The sequence below is a fragment of the Lissotriton vulgaris genome, chromosome 4_1 (assembly GCF_964263255.1).
Source record: "Lissotriton vulgaris chromosome 4_1, aLisVul1.2, whole genome shotgun sequence".
Taxonomy (NCBI): domain Eukaryota; kingdom Metazoa; phylum Chordata; class Amphibia; order Caudata; family Salamandridae; genus Lissotriton; species Lissotriton vulgaris.
The window spans coordinates 2,046,673,362-2,046,686,182 of NC_141691.1; the positions used below are offsets into that span (position 1 = coordinate 2,046,673,362).

Genomic DNA, 12,821 nt, shown 5'->3' on the forward strand with positions numbered 1-12,821 from the left:
TCATTGTTTATTGGGCGACAGGCGCTCTGCCAGTTGGGGATGTGGGTAGTTTTAGATCTACGAAGCAGGGTAGCAGGGAGGGGGGTGTTGTTACCAGGGTTTTTCTTTACACCGTTGTGTTATGTTTGCTTCAGAATATCAATGCAATTCGTAATGACCAGGGTTTTGGGACTGAAGGTACCATATCGATACATAGGGGTGGAGGGTGGCTGGTTGAAGGCGGGCAAGGGTGGGCGGCAACTTGACACATGTTCCTCCTAGATAAACTCGCAAAACACTAAGAAACTAAAGGTGCTATCGTGGAATGTGAACGGTCTGGGAGACAAAATCAAACTGACAATGGTGTTACAGTACTTGCGAAGACACTCTCCAGATGTAGTACTCCTGCAGGAGACACACCTGAAAGAAAATAACTATCTAGCACTTAACCGGTTCGGATACACGATTGCGACACCTGCAGGGTTTACAACTGGTTCCAGGGGGACAGCTATATTGCTCAAGAACACTGTGCCATTTGTGACACTCTTAATATATGTTCAGTGTACATCCCTCCGAGAATGCATGGGATAACATTCCCAGACCTTAGCAAACTATTGCTCGACATGCCAGTGTGCACTCTCATCCTGGGTGGTGACATTAATGAGATGTTGTTCGCGGAATTAGACCGAGATACATGCTCCTACAGAGCCGGGGGGTTGCAGCCGTTAAAGGTTTTTGTGACTGCGATGGGGTTGGCAGACCTGTGGAGATTGCACAATCTTGCTCTCAGGCAATATACCCATATCTCCGCATCGCATGGCAGTGGGTCACAATTAGATTACATTTTCACATACATCACCATGGCTGGACTTTTTCAGGCTGGATGTCACAAGGCCCATGGAATATCTGACCATTTCCAGGTCGAGGTGCTCCTGCGGGGCACAGTGAGGGACTGGACTCTATCTCCATGCCTGGACCCCTATTCATTCAAAGACCAGGAGTTCAGGGAACGGTTTGAGGAACGTACTTAGCAATATTTCACAGAAAACTCGGGATCTGTGCAATCTGACTGCATATTATGGGAGGCATATAAGACGGTGGCCAGGGATTTTGTACCAGTGACGGCTGGGGCTAGACGTAAAGAAAAGAGGGCGCAATGTGACAGTCTGGAACAAGAGATTACAGCACTTGAATCAGCGCTGGGACTAGATCAGGGGGGCGACATCGGACCTTCGGACGCATACACACACTTAGGCTTTAACAGAAAGAGCTTAGAAATCTCAAGGAAAACACAGCCCGTACATCTGCCATAGTGACGCAAAGACGCATATATGACTTAGGTGACAAGGCAAGTAAACTTATCGGGTGGTTGGAAAAAAGGGATAGAGGCTGTGATTGGGTCTCTGAGGTACGGACCTCTGAGGGTATGGTGAAGGGGACCGATGCAGTTATAGCAGAGGCATTCACTACATATTATGAAGGGATCTACCAGCCCCAAACGTATAGGGGGCAAGAGGACTGCAAGGCACTACATATAATGTTACCATTGCTTAGCGTAGAGGAACAGGAGGTGGCTGATTCGGACCTCACCATAGAAGAAATTGAGGGTGCCAATTGGGACCTACAATCGGGAAAAGCAGCGGGTCCAAATGGCTTCCCTGAGGAGCTGTACAAATGTGTGGCAGGGAAACTGCCCCTCACTTGCTCCGTATGTTCCAAGAGGCGAAGGCAGAGGGCCAATTGCCTCCAGATCTGAGGACAGCTATGATAGTTGACATCCCTAAGAAAGGTAAACCGCAGGACCTCTGTAGTTCATATAGACCAATTTTGCTTTTAAATTTCGAGGCTAAGGTACTGACTAAGGCGATTGCAAATAGATTGTCCCCAGTGATACAGACTTTCATCCAGCCGGGACAGTCCGGATTCATGCATCACAGAAGCACCAGGTTGAATCTCCTCCGTTTATATGGAGTAATGCGCATGGTACAGAAACGACCAGAGGACCCGGCAGCACTCTTGTCACTTGATGCCCATATGGCATTCGGCAGTATTGAGTGGCCATACTTGTTTGCTGTCCTTGCCAAGTTTGGATTCGGTCTGGGTTTCCAAACCTGGATTAGGCTTCTGTATGCTGCCCCAATGGCACGTGTTAGGGTTAACGGGAAGGGGTCCAGAGCTTTCCGGCTACATAGGGGCAGGTACTTTTTGCACTGGCACTTGAACCGCTGGCCTCATGGGTAAGAAGGGATCTGCTGGTAAGAGGCATTGACGTGGGAGGGGGTGGGAAGAGCGTATCTTCTTCTACGCGGACAATATCCTCCTGTACGTAAACAGACCTAGACAGACCTTCCATAAGCTCATCCATACATACAGTCTTTTGGTCAGTACTCTGGATACCGCATAAACTGGGATAAATCCTTGGTATTCACTCTGGCAGGGGAGCCTCCGGCTCTGACGTCGGCATGCTTTGAGTTGGTCCCCAAAGAGTCCTTTAAATACCTGGGCATCTGGATTACCAAACGGAAGGGGGGTTCATGCAGTTAAATGTACACATGCAGTTGGACAGATTGAAAGGGGACGTGGCCCACTGGCGGCGCTTGCCGGTCTCCCTCTTGGGAAGAGCGGTCTTATTCAAAATGATGGCTCTCCCGCGCCTACTGTATGCAATACAGAATACCCCGTCTAGATCCCGGAAGATTCCGTGCGGTTGAGTCTGAACAAAGAACGTTGATATGGGGGGGTTTGGTTGGGGGGGGGGAATTTGTCCTAGGATCGCCCTGAAGAAATTACAGAAAGGGGTCTATGAAGGGGGGCTGGCGGTACCGGACATCAGAAAATATTATTGGGCAGCACAGCTCGTCAACATTAATGGGTAGGTCTTTACGCCGACTAAAGAACCAGCCTACAGGGTTGATCGATTTGCTTTGTTCAAGGGTAGATATTTATCTGTTCTCTACGGGGAAAAGGGTACCCCATCCTTTCCGACTCACACGCAGATCGTAGTCATGGCATGGCTGAAGGTGACTAAAATGATAGGGTGGGAGGCCAGGTTAACCAAACAAACGCCACTTTTGGGAGGGAGATTTCTTAAGTGAGGTGAGGTGTCTGAAGGGCTTCCATAGATGGAGTAGTATTTAAATTGATCTCCTGGGAGACATCTGGAAAAAGGGGGAAATGATTACATTTCATAGCTTACAAATAGAGTTTCAAATGGGAACGACGAGCACTTTAGATACCTACATCTGAGACATGCACTTCATTGCCACCTGAGGGAGGGGGATTCGCTACCAGAGTACACACCACTTGAGGATAGACTCCTAGTCGATCCAACGATAGATAGGGCGATATCCCTCACATACAAAAAGCTCATCAATAATAGCTCTGACTGTTTGGGACCCTTACGGGCGGCATGGAAGTCAGATGTGGGTCTTCTTGAGGGTGGCAATTGGGGGAGGCCCTGCAGAGACCCAGAGAGATAGCTGTAAGAGAGGGATTTAGGTTGATTCAACTTCGCATTTTACATAGGTCATACGCCTCGAGGTCCGTACAATGCCGCATGGGTCGCTGTGCATCGGCACATTGTGCTAGGGGATGCGGTGAGACAGGCACATTTTCCACATACTGTGGGCTTGCCCCAAGATTCAGAGATTCTGGAAGGGTTTGGCTCGGGTGATGACAACAGTGGTGGGGGACCAGGTCCTGGTAGAGGCGAGATGGCATATCCTCGGGGTGACAGGTAAAATAGTATGGCCCAAATTGGCTACAACATGGCTTTCCCTGGCAGGAGTGGTGGCAAAGCGGAACATCGCCTGAGCATGGGGCACCAGTAAAACCCCGATGGTGGAGTCCTGGGAAAATGATCTGGACTGGTGCCAACGAGCTGAGCTGGCAGTGTACCAGAGCAGAGGATGCCCACACATATGGGAAAATATATGGGGGGCTTGGGCGAACTACAGAACCAGATAATTCCCAGTATAACAGGGGGCTACAGGCACTTTCGGGAACACGTTAATAGGTTGTACTTTACGTCAGGTTGGTTGGGTAGGCGGGCTACTGGGAGGCTTGAAACTGCTGCAACTGATGTGTATCTGTATATGCCAATCCACATACTATGTATACTGTAATGTTTTGTGAAGCATGTGTTTAATAGTTAATAAAATATTTTTTTTTAAAGAAAGGCAGCTTTTCACTTTGTTCAGGCTCTGTTTAGGAGATATGCATGTGTTATAAGAATGCCCGATGTGTTGGTCTTTCCCAGTATTTACATAAAATCAATAGCATTTATATAGCGCTTACTACCCCTGAGGAGCTGTTGTAATAATTTAAATATCACTACTTTTCTTGTAAAGCACTATGGGTAGAGGACGTTTATGCTGACAAAAGGCAACATTGCTTTATGTGTAGCTTACAAAAGTGTGAATCTTCTACCTAAATCAGGAGGGTTTCCCTGTATACTCGAAATGTGCTCCAATGTACTCATAATAGACATGTTGAACATATATGTCAGGGCTTAAGATCTGATGTCAAGTCACGTCAAGAATAACTTTATTCGGTGCCAAAACCATAAAAGTTTGACCAGCAGGCAGTACATATTAAATGTTTACATATCCTTATCAATAAAATCACGTATAAAAAAGAGACACCATCAACCATAAAATGTCATATTAATTAAAATTAAACAATAAAAAGTATTTTTCCTTCCCATCTGATTACTGTGGTTCATAACGTTTTCTAATAGCCATTGTAATTTTAATAAAATTTGGCATCGCAATACAAATAGGAAAACTGGTCTGTGATTGAAGATATCTGAACCACTCGACCTATGTTTAGTGCCGAATACTCTTTTTTTCTCCTTGGTTCCTTGTAAAGTGAGCAAAAGAGAATAAAGTGTAACATGCTCTGGGTTACCATATTGTCACAGGACAAGGAATAAGATTGTCGGTCCACCCAGATTGTCTTGGAAATGCCACTAGAAAGTGCAGAGTGCCTAAGCAAAGTCTTGTTAAAAAGAATCGTGTCTGTATGTTAGTAATGAAGGTTAAATAAAATTGCTGTTTGGCTGTAAAAAAGCAATTGGGACCTGTCGCCTCCAAATTCGTATGTCGCAAAGTTGCCCAGGTGTGATGCGCCTCTTATAATATCCTTAGCGTTTGTCGGGATACTCGTTGGAGTGTCAAAATACTCGCCCAAACCAATCTCAAGTAGCCTTTCCCTCACAAAACCGAGCCAGGGGATCATCAATAACTTGTCCAAGTTAATACAGTCTTCAAACACCACCCTGGAAAACAATACCTCTTCAGACAACCATATTTTGGCCCATAAGAGCAGGGGGACAATGCCAATGCGATCTTTTTTATATTCCATTCCCAGTTCATGATGGCAGAAAGAAGCTGCAGAGCTATGTGGAATCATCAATAGTATTTTTGTAAACCTATTTTCCACCACTTGTAATGGGCGACTTTTATAGTAGCCCCACACTCCCGCCCCGTAAGACGCAACCGATAAACATTTTATTTTATATAACATAACTAGCTCGGGCACCGGCTTATGGCCTAACTTACAGGCAAACCTACACAGCCTCTCCATAACTCTACTCGTCTGCTGAGCTCTTGCAGTGGCCAGGGGTTCACACTTCATCTCATTATTGAACGTATTCCCCAAATATGGAAACGTTTTCACCTTTTCAATAGTCTTGCTTCTTACAATAAAATTTCTAGTTTATGTCTTTTTAGGGCCACATACAGTTACATAAAATTTTATAAAATTGACCTTCAGGTCAATAGCCGACATGAAGTCCATAAAGGCATCCAGCGATGTTTGTAGGCTATTGGCTGCCAAGGCCATGAGCACGGTATTATCCGCATACGGAAGTAGCGGAACTGGTGTCCCTCTAATATGGGGGGAAATCAATTTTCTTTTCCAGTAAGAACATCTCCAAACCATTATTATAAATCAGAAAAAGAAAAGGAGATAAAATGCACCCCTGCCGAACTCCTTCTGTGGAGACAATAGGCTTAGTCCTTCCCCCTGTGGGCCAAATCGTATGGCAACAGTGGTATTTGCATAGAGTCTTCCTAGAAGCAAGATCAGTGCCTTTTCTAGGCCCATTTCTCCCATTAGCGCCCACAATTTCTCCCTGTTAGCAGGATCAAATGCACTGGACAAGTCCATGAAGGCAAGGTGGATAGAACCCCCCTTGCCTTCATGTAACTTCAGGGACAAATTTAGTCATTGCTCTGAGGAGCCCAACCCCCTAAGGAAGCCATATTGGATTTTCGAAAGGAATCCCTTGCTAGTTGCCCAGGTCTCAAGTCGAGCAAGAACTACCCTACCCATCACCTTGACAGTAGCGTCGATAAGGGTAATCGGCCTGCAACAGGCAGAGTAATTTCTATTCCCTTTTTTAAACACTACTACGACAATGTCCTCCATCCATGATACAGGGATTGGACCAATCACAACTGATTTGAAAACATTAGTCAGCATGGGTGCCCAGAGATTAATATTTATTTTAAATAAGTCTAGTGGGACTCCATCTGATCCTGGGGGCCTTCATACTAATTCCTTTCGCTAAGGCTTCTTCAACCTCTGCCACTGTAAATGAGGCACTCAGCTCAGCGGCCAGTGTTGGATCTACAGGGACTTCCTCATTACTCGTTGTCAGCTCCAGACCACCTGGATTAAATATGGTTGCAAAATGGGATTCCAAGGTGTCTGTCAGAGTTGTCAGCAGCACCAGGTTATGATTACGCCACTAACCTTTCGTAACAGCCAGCAGGAACGATGTCATGGAGAGTAGCCCCCCTCTTACTCTGAATACTACTTTCACCACAACGCAAGAAACACACTGCAGTAAAAAGGAGCACCCAGGGGAAAAGGGAAGTGGATAAAATAATAAAGAAGTCCTGTTGCACACACAGGTCTGATCTTGGACTCCCGCCTTCCTCTGGTAATGCTGTATGTAATAGAAAGCAAGAAAAGAGGTAAGAGACACCACATGCATACATACACGACTATGTTTTTTTAAAAATGCAATACACTCACTCTAGTTTCAGCTTTAGGATTCCTAACATCAGCTTACACTAGAACTCAGTGAACTCTTTGTTTTTTAGAGCTCCAAAACATGGAAGGCAATATCCTGAACCATAGAGGGATTCTCTTGCATTAACGAACACATCCGCAACTTATGGTTGAATCACCTACAAAGCACAAAACACGTTCTAAAAAAGAGAATGTCTCCTATGTGTTTGAATTCTGTACAGTTGCCGGTAAAAGGTAAACAAAATATTCTTGTCCCGACCGGGAAGTAGTTAAATGACGAGGACCGGCTAATCCTCGTGCAATCACCGTAGTGGTAAAGTCAGAGTCATGCCAGTATGAACGGAGAGCCCAGGGAACAGGGGCGGAACCGGCACACAATGGCACGAGTGAAAGTAAACACAGGATTGAACTCGCGAGGAGAGCACCTTTATGCGCAGTCTCCGACTCTCGGGAATGCGGAACACCAACCTCTTAGTCCGTAGACGGATGCGGCTCGGAGATACCTGCTTCCTTAAATATCCAAAGAAGGAGAACCCGAGTGCTCGGTAACGAAACACAGCCTGGAGAGCGGGAATACAGCGAACAGCTGTTTCGGGAACTCCTAAAACAGGAACACAAACACAATCCAGGAACTCGACTAGCAGGAAAGTTTGTCAAGCACCGGCTACATCCAAAGGTGGGGCTTATATCAGGACCAGCCCAGCCACTTGTGTGTCACATGGTTCCTCCTTCCTGTCACGATGCCCCTAGGCCTTCTGGTAGTTGAAGTCCCATAAGCTAACCTGCGTGATGTAGCATTCGAATCAGAGGAAGGTGTTGTATGTGTGCTATTTACCTGGCAACCTGAAACCGCGACAGTGTCTCCCAGAATCAATGAATCCATCTTTTCCACCTCCTCCATAAATTGTGGTCTATTAATAACAGCCCAGAAACTTTTACTATATTAAGAGCACTTGCCCTCTCCAAGTCCTCCCAGGCTAAACCTCAACTCCTCTTTCCTTTTATTGATGGTACTTTTGTATAATCGTCTAGCAAATTTAATTTGTGCTCTATTACGAGGGGTGGATTGGAGGGCAATTTTTAAGTTCTTGTAGGCTCTGAAGCATTCGGCATTAAAACCATCGTGTCTCTTGAGGCTGTTTTGATCTAGCCGGGCGTGTTAGTCTATTAGCTACATTAGTACAAATTATTTTGAAAATTTGAACAATCATACCTGAGGGAGAATCCTGTTGGAGGCACTCCAATATCAGATCATAGTTTATTTTAACTGTTTCACCCTCAAATTGTGATGGATTTATCCCACCCCAGTTTATTCTTACCCTTTGTTATGATTATAGTGAATCCCGCGACCATCACCCCTCCCTGCCTGAGCTGTTACTTTAAGTAAGACAGTGAGTGGGTTGTGGTCGCTCCAAGAGTTGGGTTCTATAGTAAAACCACAGACAAACAAAGAAAACTCCCTAGAAATAAATATAAAATCAATAAAACTTTCCCTGCCCCTGCCAACAAAAGTGGGACACTGCACAAGGGAACTATTGATAAAGCTATCCAGATCATTCTCAATAATAATGGAATTTAATGCCTCATGGTAAGGATAAAATGCACTAACGGCTGTCCCTCTGTATCCAAGAGGCTACAAACTTGTTCATTGCTATGCTCACAAGATGTACAATTGAAGTCCCCCACCCACAGAACACATGCCACTTCCCAGAAACAATATTAATTTCCATTTGTAAGGCTTCTATGACATGACAGTTCTTAAAGTCAAAGATATTGTAGTACCATTATAACAAATGAAAGAGATATGTAGCACACCCTTATATTTGTCTCAAAGGTTCATAACTATGTATAGGACAGATTTACTGGCTTTATGTATAATGCGCAAATGAATAACTTCCGTCTTCTTCGTATTTACTGAACTGTCCAAATCCTTTAAATGTTTTCAAAAAGCAGAGTCCACATCACTGGATTTTCTTTAAAGACTTGATTCTTTTTATTGGTCCTTGATGATACAACAAAAAACTGCCAACACGTGTTTCGTCTTCCCTTAGACTTTGTCAAGGCTGTAACACAAAATGTAAATCATTTGTAACTGTCCCTTTACATATTAAAAGCATTTTCTAAAAAAAGGAGTTATAAAATATTGTATCAGCACTACTGTTAACAGTATCCAATCAATGAGTGAGTGTATTAATTGTAATATACACTCATATTAGAAAGATTTTTTCCTATTTCACATATTGTGGCCTTATAGTTCTTACTCATTGTATAGGCTTTCATTTTGTATACATCAGAAATTGTCAGTTTAATTTTGCAGAAATAGAAAAGAGATTTTGGAAAGATCAATTTGTGTTGTGATTGTATAGAAAAAGGGACATAAAAGCCCGCAGATATTCACCAAAGAGGCTGTCAGATTTGAAAGTTTCAGAATGAAAATTAGAAACACCCAGATACGTGAGCACAAAAGTTTGTTTCATAGTCAACCTACTTTCACCAGAAGAAATAATGGAAGACACGTTTCACCACAATGAAATGTGTCAGTTTTCTGAAAAATCCCCAAACAAGTGTTTGTTAAGAGAATCGTCTACCTACCGAACGGCGAAATATCTTTCAAACAAATAATGAGTCCTTTTAGGCAGTTGGGGTTGTTTACCGTACCACCACAGAATAAGTCTTCGTAATATCTATTTATGGGAAGAAAATAATTTTCACTTACTAGGTTCCATTTTTTTATAATTCTGTTCTATTTCTATCCCTGACCTATGTAAGAGCCGAAACCACATGTAAAAGGATGACCTCTGGTACATAAATTTTGCTAATTTTAAAAAACGCGGCGATTTGTATTAGACAATTTCTTCTTATATGTAAAAACCAAACACATGCCATATTTTACAGTATCATTATACGCATCCGTCATAAAAAACATTTTTAAATCCTCAAGTTTTTAAACGTTTGCTCAAAATAGATTTGCGATCCTAACCAGGGAAACGATCTTCTTCAATATTTCGGCAACATTAGCATCTCATTACATCACCGCAAGACAAGAAAATTTGAATGCCTCAAAAGAATAGTATCTACTTAGGTTTTGTCAAAAGGAATTCAAAGGACACTTATACCTTATTACAGTGGCGTCACTAGGGGGGTGCGGGGGTGCGGACCGCACCGGATGACACCTTCACATGGGGGTGACACCGTGAGCTGGGAGTTGTGAGGAGGCTGGCCCCGTGTCATCTTGTTGCTTCCCCGCCCGAAAGCCTCTGCCTGTTGAGAAAAGCAGCGCTCACTCGCCAGGCCGGGGGCACTGACGCGTAGCAGTACCATGCATGCATGCATTCAGGGACAAAGCAACATTACCCGGAGACGGAGAAATGTGATTTTTCTGTCCGTTGCTATCATTGTTGCACAGTCAAAAGTACCACTAAAAAAACTACAACACAGTCCGAGCAGAGCCAGAAAAGAATCAGAAGAGACTTGAGGCTCAGCGATAATTTCACCAGAATAGAAATAAAACATACACAGAACACAGTCAAAAGAAAAGAATCAGAAGTAGACATAATGCAGCAGGAAAATAGCACACATCTAACAAAAAAACAGAGAACAAGCACATAATTGAACTGTCAAGTTGACTCAGATTATAACAATAATTTAAAAAAAGGGGGGCCAGAATAGAACTAAAGCAGAGCCAAGACACAGCCAGACTACAATGAAAACATTCTGTAAACAGAATAGATCTGGAACATTACAAAGCAGAGTGCAGCTAGTTTATATCCATAGCAGACTGCAAGTTAGTGAAGGTGAACCGATCCAGAAAAAAGCTTGCGCAGAACTATGAACTATGAATAACTAAAGCACTAGAAACAGACCAGAACATAACCCAAATATATACATGTTTGAACTCTAACAGTTCCAGAATCCAACTGGACTGTTACTATAACAAATAAAATATATTCAGAAAATACCCAGACCAGAAGATGAACATGACCACAATTGAAATAGCCTAAAACCAGTCCAGATTCAGTCCAGATTCAGAACTTGCACATAAGAGAACAGAAGAGAATTAGAATGAAGGTAGAAGAAAATAAGGAAAGATAATGGAAAGATTAATGGAAGCAGAATATGGATTTGACCAATAACACAACAAGACCAGAATTAGAACAAATTAACGCAACTGCAGCATAAAAGAAACAGAATTACTACAAAGAAAAAAAATCACAAAGGAACTACAACAGAACACTGACTATAGCAGAAAAATACAGCCAAAATAAAACTAGAACAGCCCAGTAATGAAATCAGAGAAAACTTAAGAGTAGAGCTAAATTAAATTCAGACCACAGGCACAATGAGTTATACAAAAGTGCACAAAAAGCATTGAACTCAAACATAACCAGAGCACAGACAGAGAAATAACTAGAACATTTCATGAAGAAAAGCAGACTACAACCAGAATAGATCAAGACAGCAGCAGGAATGGTACCAAACTTAATTGCTAGTTGATCAAGAACACAGTAGGATCAACTTCGGATGGCTGCCACATCAAAGTAGAGCAGAACTAGAACACAGTTATATTGAACCTACAGCATTGTTAGAACAGATCAAGAACACAGCAAAATATTGTCAAAGACCGTCTTGAAAATAGCATAACCAGTCGGGGCAAATGAGAGGCGGGGACTGGGGGTGGCAAGGGATGGGGCAATGTGGGGGTTAGCACTGAAACCATTCTGTATGGGTCCGTTATTTGGCACTGGCGGACTCGGAGGAGGTCCATCATGGATTCATGGGGTAAGTCGTGAGGGGGTGACACCATGAGTTACCCGCACCGGGTGACACCAACCCTAGTGACGCCACTGCCTTATTATACTTATCCACACACCATTACATAGGGTTTATATAGTTGTCCGAGTTGTAACACTTACTCTCTATTGACCTCACCACTTCGGAGTCCCTGTGGATTGCTTTGGCGCATTTGTTTGTTCCGACCTCAAAATGTCAAGGATTCCCCTATAGGTAAGACATAACATGTGTAACCATGTTTCCAATTTTATTCCTCCTTTCTATTGTTTATACACATAGTGAGGCAAGACTCACCTTATATATACGTCTATTCAATTTGACCAGCAAAACACGGGGGAGAAATGGCCGAACCCTGATAAGTTCCAACCTGTGAATAAATTATGGCATCCTTAGAGCTTTAGATCACCCCAACCAAAAAACTCTGTTATTCTATTTCTGGGCAAAATCCATACTTAGCAAGCTCTTACCTAGAACAACGCCATCATTTTCTTTACCCGTCGCGTCCTCACCAATAGGAGTTTGAAGTAATTTTAAACTTTTCCGCATTGCTGCTGGCTGCTTGAATTATCTCTCCTGTTGTCCTTTACCACAATTAAGCTGGCGACGATTACGGGATCAAGAGCCACCATCCAAGGCTGATTACCAGAGTCACAGGATGTCCTCATACCCTCCCACCTAGTGTTGTGTGGGACGGACTTCCCCTTTTTGCTCCGCCTCAGCGCGATGCCCATTAACCCCTCAGCCTCACAGCATTTGCCGTCACTCATCCCTGGCAGCCCCGGGGAGGAGCTGCAACGAAAAGTTAGTGAAAGTGAAGTGGCATTTCTTTCAGCAAAAATTATTTATACCATAAACTATAACCACCGGAGGGAGCCAAACGCCATCTAATCTTTACTTCATAAGATTTAGGAGCTTATCCCTAACAATTACCTACGCTGTGTCAAAATGACTAGTATAATGAATGCGGTGGCAATGCCCAGCACCTTCCTACAAGTCCCTGGGCCACCCAC

At 43.5% G+C, this 12,821-nt stretch overlaps 1 protein-coding gene across 1 annotated transcript in view; it reads left to right on the plus strand.

Moving 5' to 3' along the window:
• Nucleotides 1-12,821, plus strand: part of LOC147724935 (uncharacterized) — a 1,961,814-nt gene that overhangs the window by 1,106,843 nt on the left and 842,150 nt on the right. The gene's annotated exons all lie outside the window — the stretch shown is intronic.